The 27296-nt window shown below is 44.7% G+C and overlaps 1 long non-coding RNA gene across 1 annotated transcript in view; it reads right to left on the reverse strand.

Moving 5' to 3' along the window:
- The window catches only part of LOC138249080 (uncharacterized), a 102931-nt gene extending 77441 nt beyond the window's left edge, over positions 1-25490 (reverse strand). The window contains exons 1-2 of the long non-coding RNA XR_011194703.1: positions 25276-25490; positions 784-815 (exon numbers count right to left, since the gene is read on the reverse strand). This is a non-coding gene — a long non-coding RNA (uncharacterized lncRNA). The remainder of the gene's footprint in view (positions 1-783; positions 816-25275) is intronic.
- Between the last annotated feature and the right edge of the window lie 1806 nt (positions 25491-27296).

Genomic DNA, 27296 nt, shown 5'->3' on the forward strand with positions numbered 1-27296 from the left:
AAAAAGTCATAGCAGATATTGTGACTCAAGCATTAATTAAATAAATATGAGATCTCATTTAGATTTACATTTGTGCCATTTATACCCAGAATTCCAAGATCACGATTGACAGATTCAGGCACTGCAGAGCTTCCCATTCCATAGAATGTACATGGCAATTTGGAAAATGGGTGAGCTAGAAATTACCAGCTTTTGGAACATGGGCATTTTCTAGGGAGTGACCATTGTAAAGGTTGGGAATTCCCACGAAGTTCTAACTTTTTGAGTATTCACACACATTACTTACATTTGTATTGCTTTCCCACACAATAACTACATTTCCAAACTATCGGCTAAAAACTAGGTGTAAGTGTGCACGTTACACGGAAAAATCACTCCAACCTCCCCCATTTATTTTCGGCGATAGCATGCAAAACTGTCTTCCATCAGAAAGTACACTTGTCCTAACTCTGTGATTCCAAATCTACAGGAGAAGTTTAGGGAAAGCAAACATACCCACAAAAAATAGGAAAGTTATAGATTTTTTACTCGGCAAGATTTGTAAATAAAAAACGATCAGAAATCTCGGCATTTAGTAGTCGTTAGGCTGCTGCATTTTTATTTTATTGATGAACCGTCTTCCTTATATTTATAAATAGTTTTAAGTTTGCCCCCAAACATTACACAAGAAAATTACATTGTTATAATATGGACAGTAACTTTGCTGTTTAATAGAAGGGTTCCCGTCACAACCAGCTTATGCTGTCACACCCGTTTTCTGTATAAAAATTAATGGCGACTCACGTGTCCCGAAGAGTTGTGGAATCTTCATACATCTGTTAAAAATAAAAAGAAATAAAAAATGAAAGCTCTAGCCGTCGTTTATTTACCATGTCCATGTCAACACCCTCTCACCCTTTTTAACGTCAATCGCATGTTCAGTAACAACTTTCATGCACTTAATGGATGTACGAAGCAGCTGCTAGGCCTTCAAACCACTGACAGGCGGCTACCCTATCATGTTACTCCTGTGAACTCCGGCCAGTCACATTCCAGTCAGCTGACTGCAGGCCCAAACCAAGCGTGTATGTGCTCAGCGCCCCATAGTGCGAGGAGGGATCCCGCTGTCTGATTAGTGGACATTCTTGAGTCTTTAATCCCACTAACAACCTGGGAGCAAACCGTCCTCTCGAGTCACCTAATACCCAATAGAGGCACGCAAGCACTGCCTAGGTTGACTTGCCAATATACCACTATCACAAAGATGTCATTGGCAGGTCACGAGTTCGAATCTCGGCCGGGGCAGTCCTGTTGTCAATCCTCCCAGAGTTCAGTAAATTCATTACCTTGAATTGAGTAATAGTAGCATCTGTTATTAACAGTGCACAGACACGGAAAAAGTGTGTTATATAAAATATAAGCTGTTATCAAAGCAAAATGTACATAAATCTTACGATCATATACATCACTTCAGAATTTACCAATTAGCATTCTTTAGTTCCTGGCATGTTTGTAGAGAATGCTCATTGTAACCCTTCTAGTAATCCTTTATTAAATACAGAAAATCTAAAAGAGGCAATAAGAGATGCCCTACAGACCCATATGGGCCTTTAATATGGTCATGACCCCATGCGAGGACAGTTTCAAATCAACACAATCCGACCTCCTTCCCGTGAAAGGTGGCCAGTCCCAAAACCTGGACAGCAGGCCTCCGGCTATGCAACGTGTGGCCTGTTTGGCAACGAGGCAGAAGGCATTCAACACACACTTCGGCAGCACATAAAATGCTCTCGCGTCTAGACTAACGTTTTATACCAGCTACAGAAATGACCCAGACAACTAGAGCATATACACTTCCTAGAGGGATCTCGGGTCATTCACCCATGGTGGCGAAGCTGTGGGTCTCCTTCTAGCTCACAAGCAATATGGCAATTGTGCGCATCACACCTAGCAAACACGGATGAGGTTCATAGCCTGTTGCAGGAACTAACTGCATTCATGGACTTGAACAAAGGCACAGTTGCATCCACTGGGACTCTCTGGGAGGCCGCTAAGGCATATATGTGGGGGTGGTAAGCAGCCACGGACCGTCCTTTAGGCAGGAGGGGCCATGCCCCCTACCTTTTGCCCCCTCATGAAGAGTGAGCATGAGCAAAGGTCAGCCTGACAGACACTCTTCATGTTCAGATCAGGCAGCCAGGAGCGAGACATGTGTGATTTGCGCAACTTTTTGGCTGCCTGAGCTGAACTTTGCTGGGATGAAGAGGTCACAGCTCCTATGGGCGTGACCCCCTCAGCTCAGCAAAGGTGTCTCGAGGCCCTTCCCCTCTGTGACAAGGGGAAGCGTCACCAATTGACTTCGACCTGGGCGCTTCAGGTTTAAGCCCAGAAGCGCCTAGGGCGAGTGTCAATCAGTAACACCTCATCACAGAGTGGGGTGGGGTTAGAAGTCTCACTGACCCCATCCCACTCTGTGAAGAAGTTGGGACTGCTGCCTTCCCTCTCTGGCTGACCTAAGGTCAGCCAGAGAGGGAAGGCAGCAGTCCCAATCCCTCCTGGGACCTCTGCGTTGAAGGTAAGTGTGTGTGTGTTTTTTAAATGAATGTTTTGTGCGCATGTATGTTTGAATGTTGATCAGTGTTGTGAATGGGTGTGCGTGATTGCATGTGTGAATGAATAAGTGTGAGTGTGCTGCCCGCCTGCCCTCCTCCCTCCTAAAATTACCGGCTGCCACTTGTGGTAAGGTTTCATATTAGTGCATTAGACCATCAAACATTGCAGCAGGTGGTAGATTTAGAAACATGCATTGGGCAGCTGGATCAGAAGTGGAGTGGAGATGTCACAGGGGATCATCAGCTCCTAGTCAATAAGATTTCCCTGAGGTAACTGTGCCCCAAGTCAGTTTTATGAGTGAGGAAATAAGTTCATCAAATTACTATATTAGCTAGCCACAGAGGAGACTGAGACGAGAGGGATCTCTTCAGTAGCGATCTCAGCTGGGGGAATGGCAGTAGAAGCATGGGGCATAGCTAACACCTTTGCAGGCTATTATGGACATTTGTATGGCAGAAGTAAGCAGCCCAGAAGGGAGTCTCTGACTCTCCTTATCGCAAATCTACCCATGGTGCACTTGACTGCTTCCAGCAGAAGAGACATGGAATAGTCCCTCACAAGACAGGAGGTAGAAGCTGCATTAACTGACAAGCAAGCAGGCAATACGTAAAGGCCCTCTTCTCTCTGCTTCTTTTGGATATGTACAACGAAGCAACGGCCGTCAACCATATGCCTGATGGGTTAGATCTGACCACAATAGTGGTTTTAAATAAAGAGGGGGAAGCTCTGGACGACTGCACCTCACACCACCCAATATCAGTCATACATTGTGATCTCAAATTTTATGACAAAGTGCTGGCCAACCGCCTTATTCGTGAGATGCTCTACCTGATCCATGTGGCTGTAAATAAATGTAATTGCCATTTTCAGAAACAATACTGCAGAGCTACAGTGGTAAGTTGGGAGGTCCTAAGCATCCAACAGCAAACAGAATACTGGTGTACACAGGATTAATACCTCTCCTAGTGTAGCTGCTACCCTCCCAAATAAAGGCCAACGACCCGGTCATACTTCCAGTAATAACCCGTTCCCTCTAACACCCCCCACCTCTAATCTAACCCATGCTGGCTGTAGTGATGACTGACTAGGTGAAAGTGAAAGTACAGGGCAAAGGACAAACAATTTGCTTGTAAAGTCCTATGGCTCTATAGGCCCCTGCTGTAGGTCTGACGAACCCTGAGGGAGGGAAAATGCTCACTGGCAGGTACACAAGGAGTCCCTAGGAAATAGTGAGTCATCTCATCGAGGGTGTTACTCCGCTGGTGGCTGTGATTCAACTGTATCTTCACCCCCTGGGACTGAGTCACTGTCAAAGGTCCGCTACCAGACCCTCCCATGCTCTAGCCACCTCCATGGAACCTTGGCCCCTCTTAAGCTCCGTAATGAGCGCAATGCTCTCGTGCTCCCCCACTGAGTCAGTTCCCTGACCCACCTAGCAAGTGTGGGCCCTAAAGCTGACTTCGAATTGAGGGTAATCTGCTGTTTAGCTGGGATAAGGCAGAGGTCCAAAAATGTGGACGTCACCTTGGATTTAGCCATGCACAGGAATAGCCCCAGGAGTCATACCAATGATGACAAGGAAATGCTGCGGCCTGTCTTATCATTGACAAGATCAACTGCAGCTCCCCAGTACGCTGTGGGCAGTTCCAAATCATATGTAGCAACCCTGCACCAAATGATACACACCTGGGGCACGTTACCTGGGCAGTAGGGAAGAATCTAATAATTTTCTCTAGTGTGAGGTATGCCATATGTAAAATATAGACGCTGATCAATGTGAATCTTGCATTCCTGGATACTTTCAGTGCATGCTCCAGCATCTTCAATCAAGCCTCCTCTGCAATGGGTGCCCATACATCAGTGTCCCACAAATCTTTTAGGGCAGCCAGAGGTGCCTCCATATCAGTTCTCAGGGACCAGTAGAGGCCAGAGAGACGATTATACTCCACTTTAATTGGTACAAATAAAATGGCAACCCAGATGATTCATAGGTTCGACCAGATCACAGGATCAATGTCGGCTCAGTGCGGCCACCAGCACTCTGTACAACAGGAAGTGACCCCAGGGCACACCAAAAATCGGAAAGGAAAACAATACCCCAGCCCTAAATACGTCACTCAACTGCACAACATCTAGCTCTGCCCATTCAGCTAGGTTGCTTCGGTGATGCAGTAGGTGAAGGGTGGACAGCCATCACAATGTTACATCAGGGGAATATGGGTTCGGTGGTATAGTTTTTTGCAGCCAACGTGTCCAGCAGTATTAGGTCACCCTCATAGGTCACCTGGTGATGCCTTTACCCAATGGGACTCCAGGAGCAATTGAGCAAACCACCAGTATTGTGGGTCCTCAGTGACGTCCTAGGCCACCCCTGTTCTCTTCATGTTAACCCACTGCGCCATCCCCACTGGCTCTGGTCTGCAAGATAGTAGGACTCGAGATCTGGGGCCACCAGGCCCCTCAGTCACCAGTCGCTGAAGCTTAGTAAGCACTATCCAATGCCTAACAATGGACCAGTAAGGAGGGAGCCAAATTTACAAAAGGTTGCCCTAGCCCAAATAACCAACAGGGCACCAAACAAGTGTAGGAGCCATGGAAATGGTGATTTTAGCAATTGCCACTCTCCTAGACACCAACAGTGAAAGACTCTTCCAGAAACCTGACATCGCTCACAGCGATGGTATAGCCACCCTATGTTACCCTCCACCAGGCCACCCTATGTTACCCTCCACCATGTTCTGTTTACAGGGGCACCAAGGTACTCAAATGTGAGGGGCTCCCATGCTACCCTTTGAGTAACTGGGGGGGCATCAAGATCCGGGTGAGTCAAAAACAAGTTAGTCTTCTGCCAGTTACCCTTGAGGGCTGACAAGATCCCAAAGCGATTGAGGATCTGTATGGCCTTGTCAGGATTCATGCACCTATCCCTGAGGAAGAATGACATATCATCCACATACAATATGATGCAACAAGCTACAACTGATCACTCCCACATATGAACAGCCCATTCCTTCTGCACTTACCAAATGCTCCACAGCAATGGTAAACAACAGTGTGGACAACAGGTAGCCCTGCTGACTGCCTAACTCCACCTGTTATGCACCACAAATCACTCAGTCAGTCTTGACTCCCGCTGTAGGGTTGAAATATAGCAATCGCATCCATGCTATAAACCAGTGGCTTAGGCCCATCTGTTTCATCACAGTGTATAAATGGACCAGTCTAGACTATCAAAAGCCTTCTCAATGTCAACGAACATGTCCAAGGCGTCTGTGGTGATATTCGGAGAATATAGCAACATAGCCACTAACCGCCATATGTTTAACCTGGAATTTTGGCCCTGTATAAAACTGCTTGGTCCACATTTATTAGGTGAGGCATATATGGTAATAGGCGAGGTGCCAACACTATACTCAGCACCAAGTGGTCTTCATTTAACATCGATAGGGGCCTATATGCCTTGACATCATGATGACCACACCTGGACTTCAATCACAGCACTATCAATGCCTCATTAGCCAAAGTCAGTAAGGAACAGTCACACCGCACCACCCAAAAACCTCCACCAAACGCTGCTCCTGGAGTTCCATATATGTTCGATAAAACACACCGGGAGCCCGTCGCTGCCAGAGATCTTTCCCCGGGCAGTGCTTTTAACTGCCAGTGCAATTTCCTGGAGGGTTAAGTCACTGCTCATCTCCTGAGTGAAAGTCGGCAATGGCAAATTATGTAAAAAGTCCCGAACCCCCGACCATTATCACAGTGTGGATTGGCATACAAGTCTGCGTAATAGCACCTAAAAAACTAATTAATGGCATCCTACTCATCAACGTGGGTCCCCTTTGCATTGTCTATTTCCAATTTCTACAAACCTCCTCTAACGGCATTTGCCAACCATGTCAGCATTGCCCCTGATTTGTCCTTCTCCCCGTGAATTTTCACCATATGTTCCATGTAGTCAAAGCACCGGAGGCACTCTACCTTCTCTGCTAGCCATCCCCTCTCTTCTAGCAGTTTGCAAATCCTGGTGCTCAGGCAGATTTCTCTCCAGCTCATAGGATCTCTTCCGCAGTGTTAACCTCTGACACTAATGTGCTGCGTACCCCCACCAGTGTTGCAATACACTGCCCCATGATCACCGTCTTAAAAGCATCCCATCCCTGTAAGACACAGGTGGTTCTGCCAGCAGTGTCCTCAAAATAAGTCCAAACTCCCTCACCTGTGGTGTGGCGAAACACCTGATCTTCCAGGGGTTCAACCTTCAAGCGCCAACTAGGAATACTGGTGGGGGACTTGACCCCAGCTAGGGTTATGACCATATGGTTGTGATCTGAGATAGTTCTAGCTAAATATTCAGACTGGACAATTGCCACACATACATCCGGCATACAGAGGAAGGTGTTGAGTCAAACATAGAGCTCATGTTGTGCAGAGAAGTAGTAATAGTCATGAGTCTGTGGGTGAATCACCTGCCATGTGTCCACCAGTCTACAGTACTTCTGGCAATCTCCAAACTTCTGCACCAGGCACCCAACAGAACAATCAGAGCCCCAGGCAGAGGAAGGTGGGAGTGGTCTAGCTGAAGACCGACAAGTCCATTAAAATCCCCTCTAACAACCAGCACACAAGGCATATGTAATGCAATTACCTGAGAGATACTATCTAGGAAGTGCTCCTGGTCAGAATTGGGAGCACATACATTCACAAGGGTAATGTCCCCACCTCCCAGACATCCTTTAAGGAGTACAAAGCACCCTGCTGGGTCAACAGAACTTGGAAAGGAACCGCAGGATGCCCCAATATAAGTACCCCCTTGCAAACGCTGAGTAGGCCATGCATTATGATTGGCCCTGCCCCTGCTTATGGAGGGCGGCCCCATCAGCTTCAGTCAAATGAGTCCCCTACAAGTGAGCGAGGTTCATACTCCTCGGTTTCAAATAAGCCTGCACTTTTTACCGCTTAGCCATACTATTACGGCTCCAAACATTCCAGGATATAAATGTATAGTGCATGTAGTCCCCTGCCATGAGTATATATAAAGGTCACTTTGTGCACAACAAAGGCAGTACCCAGAGCTATATACCTTCTTCCCCTTTCAGTTCTAGACAGATGCCATCACCGGACAACAGACAAAGTCTTAAACAAAACAATATCCAACATTATCCTCCTCACCCCCTAGGACAATAAGGTAACACCCTCCCTATCCAAACTAAATAAGAAAAAAAAAAAAAACTGTTGTGGTGAAGGCCCCCTCTGAAGCTAGCAGTGGGGTTAGCATGAACCGTAGTCACTACTACCCCTGGACCCCACTACTCACCATCCGGCTCAGACAAGCAATGTTTAGAGGCAAGGCTGTCCACCCTGCTACCCCCCTTAGAGGAGGAAGTCCCCACTGGACATAGCGTAGCACCCATCAGCATCCAATGCAGAGGCACACAGTGTGGCAATGGTTAGGTAGTGTTAAATAATGCCATCCTCGACCTTGGAGTGATGTGAGGAAGTTCTTGGTCCGGCTCCAAATTCATCACGGAGTCCAACCCAGGATCCATAAATGCAGCATGCCTTAGGTCTGAGGGTACCATCTATCTCAGCTCGCCCAGAGAATTTGCTATATTCGCAGCTGCTGCCACTCCTCACTGTTGGTCTTGTTGTCACTGGGGCTTGGAGGGAATATACCTCTGATTTGATGCTGCAGACTCTGCCACCACTCATGCCCCGCCTGCTGTCCAGGGGCAAGGCCGTAGCATCCTGCCACTGCAGGTCAATCCAACCCCACACATCCTACGGACTGGTAAAGTATTGTGCACCCGCACTGACGAAGAGCCGAAGGTTCACAAGAAACAGCATGGATCTTCATCTGGCAAAGGCATTTGTTAACCTCCAGGAAGGATGCACACTGTTTCTGCAAAGCCAAAGTAAAGTTCGGAAACAGCATCACTTTGTGGTTATCAATGTCCCTGCCCGCCACGCCTGTCTCAGGATGTGGTCTCCATCCTGACAGTTTAACAGTTTAGCCATCAGTGGTCTCAGAGGCACCCCGGTAGTGGCAGTTGAGCTGGGACCCTATGCGCTCTCTCCAGAGCACAGAAAGGGGGCAGGCCATCTGGGACAATTTTGTGTCATATCCATCCTTCCAGGAAAACAGTAATGTCTGTACCATTAATTTGTTCCAGCAGTCCCACCAGGCATATGTTATCCCTTTGGATCAGCCCCTTAGCGTGTTCAACCCTCTACTCAGTTTACATAACCTCTCTTCAGTCTCCAGCACTTGGCCCTTTAGTGCCCCAGTAGCAGGCCACAAGTCAGTGAAAGACTTTTCATTGGTAGAGAGTTTCACAGACATTTTTTACTGGTCATCACTGAGGATTCCAATATCCACCACAACAGTGTCTATTTTGAGTTCCAGGGCCTCCCTAGCGTCTTAAATAATAGGCTCAAGAGTGACTGATGGAGCCTTCCCAAAGGCCCAGATGTGCTTGCAGCACCAATCTCCGCTGGAGCAGTAGTGTTCCTGGATTCACGAAAAGGGTTCCGCCATTTGCAATGCGTGCCCATGATGGTGTGACTATTGCAATGGTGGGGGTCACAAACCACAATGAGGGCCAGGCCCAGGAAGAACAAGGAAACAGTAGTCTCAGCACCAGACCCCCTGGGGGGCACAAGACCACAGTTACTGGAGGCTATGGGGCGTCAATGGACTCCCCAATGTGAGCCCCCTTCACTCACAGTTCTAGTCCTCTCCAACACAGGAGGGAGGGAATGCCACCATCCGAAGCAAAGGGAATCACCTGGAGGTCCTGTCTGCCTGTGGCACCACCGGGCACCCCAACCCCTTCCACAGCTGCAATTCTGGTGAACGTAAGCAATCCTTCAGGAATGCAGCTGAAAGCAAGGGTCCAGAACCATCAGGGACCCAGGTGAGGGCAGCAGGGTTAGGCACTCCGGCCCCAACACTCAGGCACAGCAGCCTAGAGAATACTCGCCCCTCCAAGACCCCACTGGATACCCACCACTGCAATGACATGGTGGGCCGATCCGCTGACACTGGAAAGAAGGATGTGCCAATGCAGAGTAGGTCAGTGCCTGCCCATGAATCCCAGCTGCGTTTCGCCTGGCCCAGGGACCCTGACAAGCCAGAGGAAAGGAGGGCAAGGACTGCACCCATGCACAGTTCAGGATAGCAGGGTGGCCCACTCGTAACACCAGTGGGCTGTAGCAGCATGGTCTGGCCTCCCTGAAGGTGGCTCCCACTCTGACCCGTAACATCTGTGGTCAGTCTCTGCACCAGCAGCCAGCTCTGTGAAGCGCATCGTGGTTCATGTGCCCCCACGCATCCACTGCTTCCTCCCTGATGCGGAACACTCCTGTAGCCAGGGGAAGCAGTAACTGAAAGGCAAGACCAGCTGGACTTCTGTCAGGTTGGGGCTGGATGGCAGAGTGTGGCCGGGAGCTCGGAGAGACACCTCTCACTCCATCAGCATCATGCCCCGCCCCCCCAATTTGGCTTTATTTCACAGCATGAGTACCAGACATTGTGTACTCAGAACCCAAACCGTGATAGCTCATAGGGAGCACCTACGAGGGGATAATGTGTTTTTCCTAATTGGTTTTGAAAAGGAATTTAGTTTGATAGACTGGGACTTTCGGTGGGGTGTCTTACATCACATGGGTTTTGGGCCAGAATTTATTACATATCTACAACTGCTTTATGCGCACCCCAAGAAACAGTGTGGGCGAACAGCACTATTTCCTATACCCTCAAAAAGAGAGGGGTACAAGGCAGGGTTGCCCCCTATCTCCTTTATTGTTTGCTCTGGCCATTGAGACCTTGGCAATGTGGGTGCAATCTGATGCACAGTTTGAGGGCTTTTGGTAGGTTGAAGGGGTAGAGGATCGTATTGCCCTCTATGCAGAAGATGTGTATTCTTTAAATGCTTACTCAGTATGGGTGGGCATCAGGGCTGCAGGTATACTGGACAAAATCCCTTTTAGTACCAGTAATGGGCCCACCAGGGACTACGAACTGGTAGGCAAAGACACCAATCCGTCGACTGAGTTCCCAGTACCTTGCTGTGCATATATCACTGTTACCGGAGCCTACCTGTTCCTTGAATCTTGCCCCGCTGATGTGCCAGCTGACATTGGACCTCCAAAGAATGGGCACAACTACAACAAAATTACCCATATGAATTCCCCCAACAATGGTTTGATGAGATCCAAGGCAAGATAAGGTATTTTCTTTGGGCCAACCAAGTCCTGTGCATTGCATTCCTGGAATGTACCTAATCCATGTACGATGGAGGCATGGCAGCAGCAGATGTATGACTTTATTACACTTACACTCACTTACACTCAGACTTGCTCGGCACTCACTTGCACTCCTTCATTTTCACATTCTCTCACTCACTCTTACTCACTTATATTTACTCACTCACTCACAGATACACACACACATGATTCCACACGCAAACACAAAGGCTCGAACATGTAAACACTGTCTCTTCTCTCGGACAAATTCACTCCCACCCACATGCATGCATACAACTTACATTTAAAGCTATTTTATTTTTCTTATCTTAAATTTCAGTGAAGGTCTGTTCCAGATTCAGCTACTCCACCTTTTACTACACTAATAGTGGGGAAAGGTTGTTATTCACTATTATTGTAATAAAAATGAGCAGAAAATGAGTTTGGAGTGGACACCGGAAATGTGAGATGCTCCTGTGCTTTTGACACAGATTTTACAACCTCTGAGGCCAGGGGTCGCAAAGGCAGTAGCCGGGGTTGCAAGGGACGAGCTAGGGGTCGCAGCTGCTATTCCTGGTGACCCCTAAGTGACGTCCATGAGTGCATCTCCTACCCTACAGCTGCGTAAAGGATGCAAAGGATGCAAAGGAAATGTCTTCAGTGACCTTATGTGCCCATACCTTTGCCAATGTGATTGTTTCTTGAGTGGTTTGCACCCTGTCTAAGTAGGGACCTTTACTCCAGTCAGGGTAAGGGAGTAACACAACTAACATAAACCCTATTGTCCTGCTTTGTAGCTTGGCTCAAGCAGTTAGGCTTATCTCAGAGGCAATGTGCAAAGTATTTGTACACACACACACACACACACACAGTAACACAGTAAAAATACTAGCCAATATTTATCTGATGAAGCCAAGACCAAAACAACAAAAATCCAACATACACAAGTAAAGATGTAACTTTTTAAAGGTTGAAATGAGTCTTAATCCATAGGAAACAGTGATTGTATCTTTTTACCACACAGTACCCGGGATGCATCAAAAACAAAGCTGTGGGCCAAAGGGAGGTGAGGTGCTCAAAAGCAAAGTGATGCGTCGGTTCCTTACTGTGTAGGGGAGGTGATGTGTTGAATCTTTACACGCAGGAGAGGCGATGCAACAGTTCCTTACTGGCAGAGGAGGTAATGCATCGATTGTTTCCTCACAGGAAAGGCAATGCTTTGACTTCCGGACACACATCCTCGGTTCCTTACTGCGGTGCGGGGGCAGTGAGAAATTGATACTCCAAGGACGATGCACTGAAAATCCAGGCACACACTATTGATGGAACTGCTTGAAACAGCCAATGTATCTTTTCTGCAGCAGTGAGACAGGCACTGTGCTGATTCTCCAGCCGTGGGACAGGCGCTGCGTCAATATTTCTGCTGCAGCGCATCAGTACATGGATTTTGTCCTCCAGGTCACAAGCTTACACTTCCAAGGGCCCAGGGACAGAAGTTGGTACCACTTGGCAAGTCAGGCCCCCCGTAGAAGAGCCCAGGCACTGGCAGATGAAGTCTTTGGTGCCCCTGAGACTTCTTAATAGGAGGCAAGCTCAGTTCAAACCCTTGGAGAACCTTTGTAAAGCAGGATGTAGAAAGCAAAGTCCAGTCACTTCACTCCCAGGACTGAAGCACCAAGCAGCAGGCCAGCACAACAAAATAACAGGCAGAGTGGTAGTCTTTCCTACAGAATCTAGCTCTTCCTGTCAGAATGTCTTCAGTCCTGAAGTGTTCTAAGTTGGGTCAGAGGTCCAGTACTTATACCCATTTCTGTCTTTGAAGTAGGCAAGCTTCAAAGAGAAGCCTTTGTAGTGCACAAGACCCTGTCTTTCATGTCCTGGCCCCAGGCATACTCCAGAGGGTTGGAGACTGCTTTGAGTAAGGACAGGCACAGCCCTATTCAGGTGCAAGTGTAAGCTCCTCCCATCACTCTAGCCCAGAAAGACCCATCAGGGTATGCAGGGCACACCTCAGCTCCCTTTGTGTGACTGCCCAGAGGTAATTCACAAACAACCCAACTGTCATCCTGACCCAGATGTGTATTCCACAGACAGGCCACGGACAGGCAGAGGCACTGAATGGTTAAGCAAGTTAATGCCCAATTTCTAAAAATTGCATTTTGAAACTTACAATTTAAAAATCAACCCCACCAAAGACTCCATATCTCCATATGCTCCTAATGGGAAATTACACTTGAAATATATTTCAAGGCTATCACTGTGGTACCTCATGGGGGAGATAGGCCTTACAATAGTGAAAATTGAATTTAGCAGTATTTCACTATCTGTACATGTAAAACACACCAGTACATGTCCTGCCTTTTAAATGTACTGTAATCCTCTCACAGGGCTGCCTTGGGCCTAACTTTGGGATGACTTACATGTAGTAAAAGGGAAGGTTTGGGCCTGGCAAGTGGGTGTACTTGCCAGGTCAAAATGGCAGTTAGAACTGCCCACACAAACTCTGCAGTGGCAGGTCTGAGGCAGGTTTACAGGGCTACTCATGTGGGTGGCACAATCAGTGTTGCAGGCCCACTGGTGGCATTTTACTTACAAGCCCTGGGCACACATGGTACACTATACTAGAGACTTACTAGTAAAACAAACATGCCAATCATGGATAAACCAATCCCCAATAAAATGTACACAGTTAACACATGCACTTTAGCACGGGTTAGCAGTGGTAAAGTGCTCAGAGTCCTAAGACCAGCAAAAACGAAATGCTGCACACAGTCAAAACAGGAGGTAAGAAGCAAAAAAGACAGGGGAAATCACACCAACTGATGTGAGGTCTAAGTATCTTCATCAAATAACTTCACAAGGTGGAACTGCATAGAAAACACACTTTGATGAGGTAAATGCTTTTGGGCCTGTAGGGGGAGCCTCAAGGCCTCTGTGGTCCCAGTCGGGTCCTGTCACCTGCCGGAGCCGGCATTGCTCCAGGAGGCAGGGAGCTGCTTTAAATAGCAGCTGCCTGCTTCCAGGAGCGATGGTTTCATCACTTTCCTTGACAGTGGGCAGGAAAAGAGATGAAAACTCAAATTTTAGCAAGCAGGAGCAGTTTGACAGCTCCCACTTGTTTAAAGCAGAGTGTTTGCTTTTGCTTGGTGGGAGCTTGAGTCTAACTACTGCCAATTTAACTGAAACCAAGCTGCACCCAGGGATGGGCTGCGGCAAAAAATAGGCCAAGCACCAAAATAAAAGTGTCCCCTGTTAGCAGACCAAATAGCTAAAAATGTTCCCCACATTTGTGAATCAGCCAAGATCTGAACTTGTAAAGACACACTGTATGAGTATTTTGCAAGGTATGGGGGAACTGCATGCATTGTGTTTGCTGCAGGTAATGTTTGTAGTAATATCAGGAAAATCAACAGTAAAAACAAGTCCACTTACCCATAAAACAGTCTGCACTTAGAAATAACAAAAATTAGGCATATACATGATTAATAGAGGCAAACAAAAGCAATGTCTGGCTTATCCTGCTGTAGTCCAATCTCTAGACTTATCTACAGCTGAGATTGTGATTTAAGTATATGCAGAGTGACTTATCTCGTCATGCCTTTCCATTAACATCACACATGCTCTGACTGGAAAATGGTAGTTGCACCAAGGCAATGTATATTCAGCAGGAGGCTTGATTTTTGCAAGGGGAGGGAGGGGCCATAAAAATTATTACACGTAATATGAATGGGCTGTTGAACAAGCAGAAGGCAGGAGCACTATTGAAATGGCTTGCTTCTTTTAATCCCGAGGTGATCTATTTACAGGAAACACACTATATCGGCTGTTTTTTATTCCTCTGCAGTGGTGGCGAAGTCAGGGGTGGCTACATTGCTTTCAAGGTCAGTTCCCTGGGAGATGAAGTCAATAGTTAGGGATCATAAGGACAGGTGGATCTGGGTTGCAGTGAGTATACCAGGGGAGACCCTTAATCTCTGTAATTACTATGTGCCTATAGTAGATGACACAGAGGCTTTGCAACAAATATACAATCTGTTTTTTTCAGGCAGTTGGTGCTCTCGTTTTAGGTGGGAATTTTAATTTTGTTCAATGTTTGAGCCTTGATACTTCTAATAATGATAGGAGACAAGCAAAACCCAGAACTGTCAAATCGATGGCCATAATTGAACAAGACCTAGCATTAGAAGATATGTGGTGGGCAGCTCTTCTCAGATTTTCCCAATATACTTACTACTCCAAGATTTCTGACACACCCTCAGCTAGATATTTTTTTGTTCCACTAATGCGGTAGTAGCTCACTGGGGGAAAAAAAATAAAAATTAACAAAAAACTTACCTTCTTCGCTGCAACGCGACGCTCTGCTCCTCTGGCTCCAATACTTGCAGGCACAGGCTCCAAGCCTGCCCTGCGGCCGATCCTAATGCTGCTTTCATGCTGCTGGCATGAAAGTAGCATTAGGATGGGACAGAGCGCCCTGGCTGGGTGCTCCGAGGCAGAGTGGGAGCCTCTGCTGGCTCTCTCCACCCGGCATCACAGTACAGGATTGAAGAGAGCCCTGTGCGCATGTGTGTTTGGCCGGTCCCAAGATGACCGGCCAAACATAATTGCACACTGAGGGTGTGTGCAGTGCACTCCCCCTCCGTCCCTGTCATCACCCCTGGCCCCACCCCTTTTACAATAAAACCATAATAAACATAGTTTATATTTATTTATTTTATTTTATTAGAAGCCTCCCCTGCACTAATGCTGGGGAAGGACATTATTGAGATAACAGTGAATCCTTTTTCAGACCATTCAATAGTTTATTTAAACTTAATTTTAGATATTAAACCAAGGCCCCGGCCTCTGTGACAATTTGACAGGGTATTGCTCTCGGACCAGACATGGGTGGAGGATGCTAAGCAATTTATTCACACATTTTTTATGATTTATGGTAATTCAGCTCCATTGTTCTCAGTTTGGGAAGCTTTTAAAGCTACTTTTAGCTGGTGGGTTATTGCGTATAAGGCAAAACAGAGTCAGGCTAAGATGGTCAGGATTCAGGAGCGTCAGGGAGCCTTAGAGGATGCTCGGAGATGCCTACGGGGGTTAGCAGGGCATTTCTCTTTTACATTAATCTATCAGACATTTCAGGATCAGGTGCACAAAGCAGAGCAGAAATTAAGGGATTTTTTTCTTTTTCGAGGAAATAGCAAGAGGAAGGGCGTACCAGCAGAAACTCTATGAAGATAGTCAGCAGGTGGGGAAATTCCTGGCTAGGACGGCTAACTCCTGAAGAAACTAAACAACTGGTTAATAAAATTAGAGATCCCATTGCCGGGACCCTTGAGACAGAATCTACCAGAACTGCAGACGTCTTTTAAAGAGTTATAAACATATTTAAGAGGAAGCAGAGATGGTCTCTGAGTCTGAGTTGGAAAGGTATTTTGAGGAGCCATAGCTCCCATGAATCCTGGATACTCATAAAGATAGATTACTTGGAATAATATTGCCTCAAAATATTACTACAGCCCTTAATAACATGGCTAATGTTAAGGTTGTGGAGAGGACAGAATTCCTATAGAAGTATATAAAACTTTCTTACAGGAACTGTTGCCATTACCCCTAACCCTCTTTCACAGTATTCAAGCAGGAGAGGCTATTCCTAAAAGTTTTAAAGAGTCAGTTGTGATCAGCTTTTTAAACAGGGTAAGGATTCTACAAACCCTAGCTCCTACCGCCTCATAAGCTTATTCAATGCTGATTATAAACTTTCCATGAAAGTTTGGGAAGATATGGTTCACGTCATGTGCACAGTCAGTAATCCATCCTGACCAGAATAGTGTTTTTTTGCCAGGAAAGCTTATGGCTACGAATAGCCATCAATTGATGCAAGCTATCAATTATTTCTCTGTTAAAAAGGAAAAAGCAGTTATGCCTGTGATAGACATAGAAAAGGCTTTTGACCTTGTTAATTGGGGGGCTCTTTTTTATATTTTGGGCAAGTTTGGTATCCTGACGTTAGTTATCAAGATGATTCAGAGGCTTTATCAGGGAGCTGATGCTAAAAGCATTATCAACACTGACGAGGCGGGGTGGTTACTATCAAGCGAGGCAACTGCCACGGCTGCCCTCTTTCACTACTACTTTTTTTCTTTATTTTGGAGCCCCTGGCCTCCAGGATCCTTTGGAGACAGATGATTTTACCATCTTTGGAGGGGATGGCTAAAATCAAGCTGTTCGCTCATGATGTGATTCTATATTTAAAAGATGAAGTTCGCAATATTATGAATGCTATGAACGAAACTGATTGTTTCACGCAAATAGGTTATTATGTTAACCAAGCTAAGACTGAAGTCTTCTTATTTAATGTGCCTTGCACTGAGCTTTCTCTCGACCTACAGAAGGTTCCACAGTGACCTGCAAGGTATTATGTGACAGATGATTTTTCACAGTTATTCTCATTAAATTATAGCGCAACCCTTGCCAAAACTAAAGAACTGTTGGAAAGATGGGCATAGTAGCATTAATGAAAATGTCTATTCTCCCTTTGTTTTTATTCCTCTTATCAAATCTCCCTGTCAAAATTCTGGGTGCTTATTTTAATGAGGTAGACACTATAATTTGAAGCTTTATCTGGCAAAAAACAACCAATGTCAACTTTGCAACTAGATCATAGGCCGGGGGGTTCTGGCTTTGCCACATTTTAAAACATATTATCAAGCTGCCTTAGTTGGTCAGGCGGTCCCCATATTAGTAAACAACTCAGTCTGTGATCATTTTTAATGAGTGGCATGGCTGGGAAGAGCCACCTACGTTTACCCATTTTTCCTAGGAAGGCCAAACTCTCCAAGAAAATGCCGTATAAGACCCTTCTGATACTTGCTTCTCCTCTGCAAATCTTTTTTAACATTTGGGAAATTCCAATGTAAATACACTGCTGTCGGATGGTGAATTTTGGGGACTGAATCTTTCCAGTAAGTCAGTGTAGACATGGCAGGATCTAGGATTTAGTAAATGTAGGGATTATTACAAAGACTCAAATCTGATAATGTGGGATACATTAATCCAACAATTTGCGGTCAGATTATTCCATTGTGGTTCAGCTTCCTTCAGATATCCACTTTTTTGAAGACTAATTATACCCCAGTGAAAGAAAAAGTGCATGATATTGCCCATCATTTATATTTAAAAAAAGTTGAAAGGTGTAGGTAATTGGTACAGATTACTACACCAACACATGGGTGAGGCTACACTTCCTGACCTATTGCTTAAGGTGTACCAACTAGAAAATTGTAGCTATGGTATCAAAGAGCGGTAATACTGCTCAGAGATAGGCTATAGGTCCATTTGAGCAACCAACTTCAAGAGAATGGCGTTCCCATCTCATTGGGCAGCTTGTTACACCACCAAGGTTGCATAAAATGATATCCTCATGTCCGGATTGGTATTCCCGATGTGGATTGGTAAATGGGGGAGGATGGGTTCATTTCTTTTATGAATGTCCAGCGCTCCAAATTTTTTGAGAAGAGGTTTTTCTAGCAATTTGTGAAATCTTGCGAGTAGGATTCCCTTCTTGATCAATGCTGGCACTCTTTGGGTCAGGCTATGAAATTTATCATCTAACTAAATATAGTCAATATTTCTTTTCCATAGCAGTAGCAGTGGTGTGTTCTTTGATCCTTCAAAGTTGGAAAACGGGAGGGGCTCCCACTTATGCGCATTGGCATAGTAAAATGATCAGCACTTGGACTTTTGAGGAGGCTTATGCCAAATGAGTGGGGGCCATTCAGAGATTTAATATGATGTGGGAGGTGTTTGGCTAGACTAGGACTCGGCTGATGGAGGAGGTTTATGGAGGAGTAAGAGGGCTCTTTGGGGAACGTACTAAAGTACAAGATGCTGCTGGAATTGAGATAGTTTATAGGAAAATCAGCTAGCTTAATAAAAGGGATGGATGAGCACTATTTGCACTTTAACTTGTTTTTTAGGGTTGCAAGAGAGGAGATGTATACTTGGGTAATGTCTGCTTATCTAGTTTGTTAGATATACTGTTTGCATTTAAAAAAATATTTTTGGCACTTTAAGTACATTAGTGTTTGATGAATAGGTTGTTTGAAAGTAGAATGGAACTTTTTGAATGTTTACAAGTTGTCAACACCTAATTATTATGCAGGAGCACCTGTAGTTCCAGCAGCCAGCCCAAGTTCTGGAGATGACTTGAAGGCCCAGGCTCAGACGTTCAAGCCAGCAGATGCAATTTATTCTTCTGGAAAACTAAATGTAATGGATATCCTGAAACTAGGGCATGTTTCAGCAGTGGGTCAGGATCTTTGAAAAAATGCTCTATGTATACCAGTAAGTGTGGACGCTCTGGTTCATTGATCTATTACAGAACATGCATCATAGAAGTGCAGAAAGCCCCCCACATATGAAGTGGCAGACATTTTGTACACTCACGGGGCTAGGGGTATGAAAAGAGTGCATACAGTATACTCAGGGAAATTCAATGGTCTGACTATTGGTGTGTGAAAGTTAAAATTTGCAATCCAGTACTACTCCTCTCTGTTGCAACAGGACCCCTCCGACATTGATGCAGATACTCTTTATGTTGATACAGGCTGCTTGGTCATCGGTTTGCATCCTGGGTCTGCATTAGGGAAAATGTGCACATATTAGTTCAGGGGTGTTTACTCCATCCCACAAGGATGAGTGAAGCTGAGTCTGCTTCCAATTTTGAGATTGCTCTGAGGCCTCTCCCTCAAAATATGTCAACACAATTACAGTGCAGTGAGGTAGACTGCTGCTCACAAATGCAGTAATACAATGTGCAGCTGTTCATGTGCACGAGGAGCTCTTCATGCAGATTATCAGACTCCACTTAGGTGGGCCTCAGTGCAGGCAGGGGCTGCTGGGGGCCAACTCTGTTAGCTGAGGTAATTTGCCACTGATGTCCTGGAGTCAGTCCTACTGTGACTCTGCAAACTGGGTGAAGTATACCCTTTTCCGCACTTGACTGTCAGTTTATTGCGGGCGAGCAGTCACTGACTTCTCAGGGAGGAGGAGGATGGTGCATGAGCTCAGAACTCACCAATAATCCAATAATTTCAATGTCCATCCCAGTGCTAGTCTTGTTTTAGAAAATAAAGTACTTTTTTAATTTCACAGTGTTACTCAGTACTTCACAATCCAGTCCAACATACAGGGCAGTGAACTTGGTCATTACTTTCTTTTGCTGTTACACCCCTTTCCCCCGCTGCGCTGTCTCTTAACTGGGTGATCCAAGATGAACTTGTCTCCCAGTAATTATAGAGTAAGGCTCAATTGCAGATGATGCATGCCCTACAAAGTTAAATACATATTTAGTTCAAACATGTGCTCAAGTTCTTACTCCTTGTGGTGTAGCAGGTAGGATTTCACTTTACAGTCCCTCAAGTTCAGCTATCACAAATACAGTTGCTATATTTCATTGCAGGCAGAGGCCCATGGCTCTCAACTGTAGTCACTTGTAGACCACGGAAGGGGCCTGGAATGGCCTGCTGCCTATATGCGGCTGCCTATATGAATCCAATGCCGCTCAGAGTTACAAGTACTCATGTGGGCACTGGCTCAGCAGATGTAGGCCCATTCAGCTGAGGAGACCGAGGCAGCCCTGACTGTGCAGATGTGAGCTCAACGGTTGTTGGAGACTGACTGGACCAAGGTGAACTCCACAGCTGGTGTAGCCCCATTTGGTCTAGGTTAACCCCATAATAGAGTAAGCCCTCTGTGAACCTCACAGCAGTTGCAGACCTGAGTGGCCACTGTGATCCTGCCAGTACTTATATCACTCTTTGGGCTGCTGTGATCCTCATGGCATGTGTAACCCAATTAGGCCACTCCTGGCCTCACTGCAATTGTAGTGGTTCACACCAGGAACAACAGAGAGACTAAGAGATCCGCTCCAGCATGGGTAGTACCAGGCTTTTCTCTCCGATTGTATGCCTTCTTTGGGTGTTCCTCCAACCAGCAACACTCTGGACTTCGCCCCTTCGACAGTATCTTACTTTGCAAGGGTATATAGGCTCCTTTCATCTCTCAGCAGGCAGGCCTCTACGCACTAGGCAGAACCACAGCTCTTCTAGCAGATAGTACAGACTTCATGTGATTCTCACTCACCCCTGGCAGGCTTGCTATCAAGCAGATACCAGCTGTGGTGGCACAGCAATCCTTTGAGTATTTGGAATCGATTTGAGGTGAGTCTCTTTCAAGTGTCCCAGACACAACCTTTGACTAAAGTAATTTTTCTCACAGCAAGTAGCACTGGGGCTGTCTCTATACTGTAGCAGCCAAAAGTTGAGCCCAATGAAGTGAGAGATTTCTTCACCTGGCTGTTACCAGCCCACCTGAAGCAGTAATCTGGAAAAGACAAAAAGGGAGGCCTGACACAGTACTGTCCTTAACTGGAACAGCAGACACTGTAGTCCCCCCTTCTTCCCTCCCTTTACACCCAGCACCCACCAAATTAGCAGCACCTTGATAACAAAGTCTTCATCAGAAATCTAAAGGCAACCCTAGATCCATTCTGCTTATTTTAGTGTCGGAATCTCTATCCTCCAGCCAGAGAAATTCAGGCTGTACACTTCCTCTGGCTGGGGAAGCTGTCCTACTCATCCATCTTGTTAAAATGGTAAACCAGGATCATACGAGATTGATCCCACTGATTTAAGTACTCAGACTCAAAAAGAGTCCTGTGCGCTATACATGCATCTGACATACACGCTGAATGTCAGCACACGTTTCTGGACATTTACATAAAAGCTAAATATTACGTGAGTAGTCCAGTCAGGCAACTTCACTGCCTCAATGAAAAATGTCTGGAGGGGGAGAGTATGTGGTATAACGGCCTGAGCTGCTGACTTCGGAGCTGGGGGAGCCAGGTTAGAGTAGTGATGTCAGCTCAACATCCTGTGATTCTGGGCAAATCACTCAATTTATCCGTGCCTACAATTCAGTGCTTTGAGGCCCTCACAAGTGATTTACCACATTTTACAATTCCTGGATGTTATTATCGTATTGCATGGTTGCGTCCAGCCCCGTTTTATGTGCTATACTCAGGACAGTGTTAGTAGTCCTCTTTCCACTCAGAGGGTACACTTGGTGCACATCATCCAGATCACAGGACAGGTCCTGGACCTCGCATAGTCAAGGATACGCTTAGGGCTCTGCACTCACATTAGGATAGTATGATGCCAGGGCCAGAACAAAAATGAAGGAAAACCAGATATTCACACAGTGGGCACTCAGGGCAGGTGGGCACACCTGTATACGATGCAGTAGACATCTCTGTCATTAGAACTCTGTAATGGTCTACAATAGCAACATGAGTGGGAGTTGGTGCAGAAAATGTGCTGCATAGGTTTGGGAAATTGGTGATGTTTCACAGAATTATTTTTTTCCAAGTGAGGTGACTTTCGTGCACTTCGTCAAAGTTTGTGGACCAATAACACACTGGGAATTAACTTTTGAAACACAAACAAGCCTGGGAGAGCTATCGAATATTTGTGAATGCCCACAAGGGTATGATTCTGTAATCTTTACTTCATTTGGATTGCTCTACACCTGAGCATTCTCTTGGGAATATCCACAAGGTATCACTTAGAGCTCTGGGAATATCTGTGGATACTTGGCAGATATTTTACTTGTGTGAATGGTATCTCTACATGCAAATATATGCACATTTTGACAAAGTATCACATTTTTTATGTTTAGTTTTTCACTGTATCCAGCTGCAAGTTTTTTTCAGAAAGGAAAACGTTTATTAATCAGGCATTGTGTGCTTAATTGCAATTGCATGACAGAATTAAAACATTATTGACGATCTCTTCACTAGTATGTCTCACTCTAGGCATTTTAATGATAACCAATTAATTTTTGTAAATAACAGTTGCGCCTCTTAGATTTGGCTGCTTGGGATGATGTCTCATAAATAGTCATTGTATAAATTCTGACTTACTAAGTGAATTCGGCTTTCTGGCAATGATACCGACAGCATATTAATGAAACTTGCACCATGTTGTATAAACCCTCTAGGCACCTTAAAGACTGGCGCCTCGCAGGTTACATCACAAAATCATTCACGCGGATGCCTGCCCCTTGCTGAACGCTCCAAAATAAACGTTATACTTCAGAATATACAAACAAACCCTACAACACGAAGTTCAGTTTAAAAACCCCTTAATTACATGTTTTCCACCTTGGCATTTAGAGTGACATCACATAAAACTCCAGCACTGCCTTTGTTGTCTATGATGCCACTTCTAATTTTTGCTGTGTAATACAACTGATTTGTTGATACTAACCTATGTACAGTTCTCCATTGTGGTTATATAGTCTTCATTGCAAACGGATCAAAAATATTTTATAATGTAAGCACAATTATTAATTTAGCCATATCTCTTCCTCATTCGTCCCTGCGGCAACCAGTGAAGTCTTTGGACGCGGTCCTGTTGGTCACCGCTGCAGTGGCGCCCGCTGCCGCCTAATCAGGATGCAGCATTCACCGCAGTCGAACAAAATCCCGGCGCTGCTAGCCAATGGGTAAAGGTCAAAGGGCGGCTCCCGCCCCAAGAGAGCGTTCTGGGCGTTTCTTCAGGCATGAGAGGACCTACGAAGATTAGGGCTGTGAAAACGAACACACGTTCCAGGGCAATAACACAATTCTCAATTCTTTGAGAAACTGCGACATAATAAGGCACTTTCCAGGCATGAACGTGCCGAGCTGAAAAGAAGAGAATTTCTTTCTCTTCAGTCAGATCAGTCCACAATGGATTTCCCAATCGCTTTTCTTTCATCGCGCACCCTATAAAACGTCAAAAGATATAATGTATATGCAGTCCTTTTTCGTGAACTACGTTTTTAAGAGCCCCCCCCCCCCACCACCATTATGTAGAGGGGTGCATATCTTTTGGCATCAGCATTTGTGCAGATGTTTTTTCTTCCAGAGGTCTGGTGATTGCTTGTGTGAATAATGGCTACGAACTGGCAAAAAGCCAGGTCTGTTCTTGGAGCCAAATGTATGAAACCACTCTTCTACTGAAAGAGGGGCCCATTAGGCTAATATATTATTACGCATGATTACAATTACAGGATAAGATCTGCAGCAGGAGAGACAGTGGCTTTAGCCGAGCAGCCGAACAGAGAATACTGATGAAGCGACGGGCATGCGAGGCGCACTGAAAGAGCTGGGGGTCTGTACTGAACCCCTCTGTTCTTTTCAAGGCCACTGCATGGTCGATTATTCAACCGAATTTTCATAAAGCAAATGGAGAACAATGCCCAAGCCTCACCCGGAACAAACTCCCTATTTATGGCTTTACTACTACTTAAGAAAAATGATAACTGATCGATTTCTTTTTCTCATTTTTTTCTTATTACAATTTTTTAATGAAATACACCACTTAATTTCCTTATGCCTAAATTCAGCTATATGTAGCAGGACCCGTTTCTTTAATAACCTTAGATTTCACCAGTGTTACCAAAAATTACTAAAAAGATCAACACAGACTTGAATACAGTTCTAGTTTCTAGTTTTCCAAAAAGGTTAAGAGAAAATTGCAGCATCATTTTGAAAAGACTCAAGTAATACAAAAATACTATATATTTTTTTATTAATATTTTTCAAAACTTTTACACAGAAAACTTGATATTCAAAGACAACGGTTCTTAATTTTGAATTAAAAATGTTGAGCACATCCACTGCAGCATCGGCAAAAACCGTACTCAGTGCGATGAGGTTAACTGTAGCCCCCCCCCCCTTTACTTTGGTTCCATTCCTTGGGCAAATGGATGCACATCAAGGAGATTGTGCACAATGTGAACTGGGAGGTGGGGAGAATATTTATACAGAGTGAAGCCCAGTCCTATTTATTAATCAAATGGCATATGCCTGAAAGTGGGTAAAAAGAAAAGAATGAAAGATGACATTGCCATACTACAACTGGTTGTGACAGAGGCGCATGGAGCCTCAAGAAGAAACGGTGTCCAGAGAGCGGTTGTGAGAATCGTATTCAGAAGAATTATAACTGCTGCGTGGACAATAATTCTTCAGAAGATGCCTATTCTCTGCAGCTCTTTGTGGTAGTCTGTGGTCTAGCGATTGTATAAATTCTGAACATTTTCAAACATAATCCAATGTTTCCTATTATTTCATGCAGACAATAAAATTTGTAATGGTCTAAAGCGAATATTAACTAAGGCAAGGATTGTTAGGTACATAAGGTGCTAACAAAGGCATTAATATCAAATCCGCCTCTATAGATAAGGTACGCCTAAGCCCAATCGCTGAGAACATAGATGCCTATTTGCACAGAGCACTGCAAATTATGCAAGCAGAATAATTAATGGTGGGAACTAATCTGTAGGAAAAAAATATGTTAGACAACGTTCATTACAGCATGATGTAAATGAGTTTCTCACCAATGATGTCACTGATTGGCTAAGATGCAACGCTGGTCTTGAGCACTGCAGCATGGCACGATTGGCTGCCGGCTCTCTTAGTTACTGCCAGCCAGGGCAGTGGTCGAGTCAGACTCTATTCTCCCTTTCTTGTTGTCGCTTCAAGTGAATCTTGTTCAGCCCAGCTGTGTCTCCATGGCGTTGGCACCCTAGGAGAGTTTCCCTCCTGCTTCCCACAGTTCTTGTCTGTAAGGCGGTCGCTGGCGTGAAATACCAGTCATTGGCAACAAGCCCAGACTTCACGATTAGATCCGTCTATATTACAAGAAAAGAAAACGAAAATAAATTTTCAAAAAGCCTATTCGCTAAAACTAAGCAGTGTAACTAGGCGCACAGACTGCAAATTACTTTTCGGCTTTTTAGAGTACTGATTTTTTTGTACACAACATTTTCTGATATCCAAAGAAATATCATTAGATAATTAAAAATGAAAATAAATCTTGTGTGTTTACCTTAAATTTCCAGATCTTCAATTGCTGTTCCTATCTCCTGAAAAGATTTCACCTCCCAGTTTGACAATGGTACCGCATAACAATTCATGATCAAGTCATTTTTTCACAGGCAAGCAAAAATAATTAACATTAATGTTGAGTTAGCCAATAAGATCGGGGCTTAGGGAAAATCCTGCATGAAGAGGAAGAGAAACATTTATGCCGTGTATGCAGCTGATCTGTCTAACCTTCTGCAAAAATCAGGCAGCCATATCAACTTTACCAGACAATGGAACACCTACAGGGTTTCTCCTAGACAGGTCCTTTATAACCAGTCAGCATTATGTGATGTAGAAAGTGACCAATCAGCAGGCTGCTTTTCACAGCAGTGACATAATAGATGCACTGGGCACAGTGTTCTGTAAGACCTTGTCAGCAGTGCAGGTTCAAATGATGTGCAGTGGAATACGCATATGTATTGTTATAAGTCCCATCACCATTAATGATCTTGTTTGTTTCTCATTCTTACATCAGACTGCTTACAGCTTCGAAGCTGAAGTATTAACATTCGCTGAGTCGTACCTGAGTCGTAGAAATCTGCACATCATGTTAGTATGCATGAGATTGCCTGCTTATTTAAACAATGAAAACACTCAATTTATTTCACAAAACAAGTATATTATTTATGTTGTGCAAAATACCTCATAGGTGGCACTTTCATTTGTTGAAGCAATTAACAAGCTCCTCATTAACTTAGAAAACCTTTTTTCAGTCATTGTGGGAGTGTAAGAAATCAGATGTATCATTAAAAGAAAACCCAACGAAACTGTATGTACTCCATCCATTGTAAACATGAACACAATACACATTTTAAAAAAAAAAGGCATTTAAGCATCTGCAGCTTTCTAGCATGTGCGGCTTTGTCGTGCCTTGATTATTTTAAAATTTGCCTGAGCATTTAAGAAAGATGATGTCATTATTTTTCATAGACGAGATGAAAAAATTTTGGCGCTCCTCTTAGCAGCAAGCTTCATGCAAATTTGCTTGTGGTTATGCATGCAGGATTTACATATTCATGAACATTATTGCTGTTGAGTCCACAGGCAGAGCAGCATGAGAAGCATAAGCGCACAGCTCCAGAGTACAAAGTACAAAATGTCCAAAAGAAAATAGATATTACTTGTAATCATGAGGAGGTCAACATTTTATTCTTTTTGAGTTGCTGGACATTTCCTTTTTTTAAAATGTCTGTACAGGGCTCCAAAAACAGGCGAGCATACTGAAGTTAGCCAGGAAGGAAAGCATGTCCCGTAAGGCATAAACTCAATTTATCATTTCATTTTTGTGACATTTTTGTAATTTATTGGTGATTAAAGCACCTCTCTGTAAAGAATAACAAAAAAGCAGAATTTGATAGCTTCTTTCATTTGGAGAGCTATTGGTATTTTGCATCATAACATTAATCAGAACAATGCGGAATCCTGAAGCATTTTGTTTCAGGTGCCTTTTCTCCTACAGAGTTAAACAGTTTATAAGTTACTACAATTAAAA

The sequence above is a fragment of the Pleurodeles waltl genome, chromosome 8 (genome assembly GCF_031143425.1).
Source record: "Pleurodeles waltl isolate 20211129_DDA chromosome 8, aPleWal1.hap1.20221129, whole genome shotgun sequence".
NCBI classification, from domain to species: domain Eukaryota; kingdom Metazoa; phylum Chordata; class Amphibia; order Caudata; family Salamandridae; genus Pleurodeles; species Pleurodeles waltl.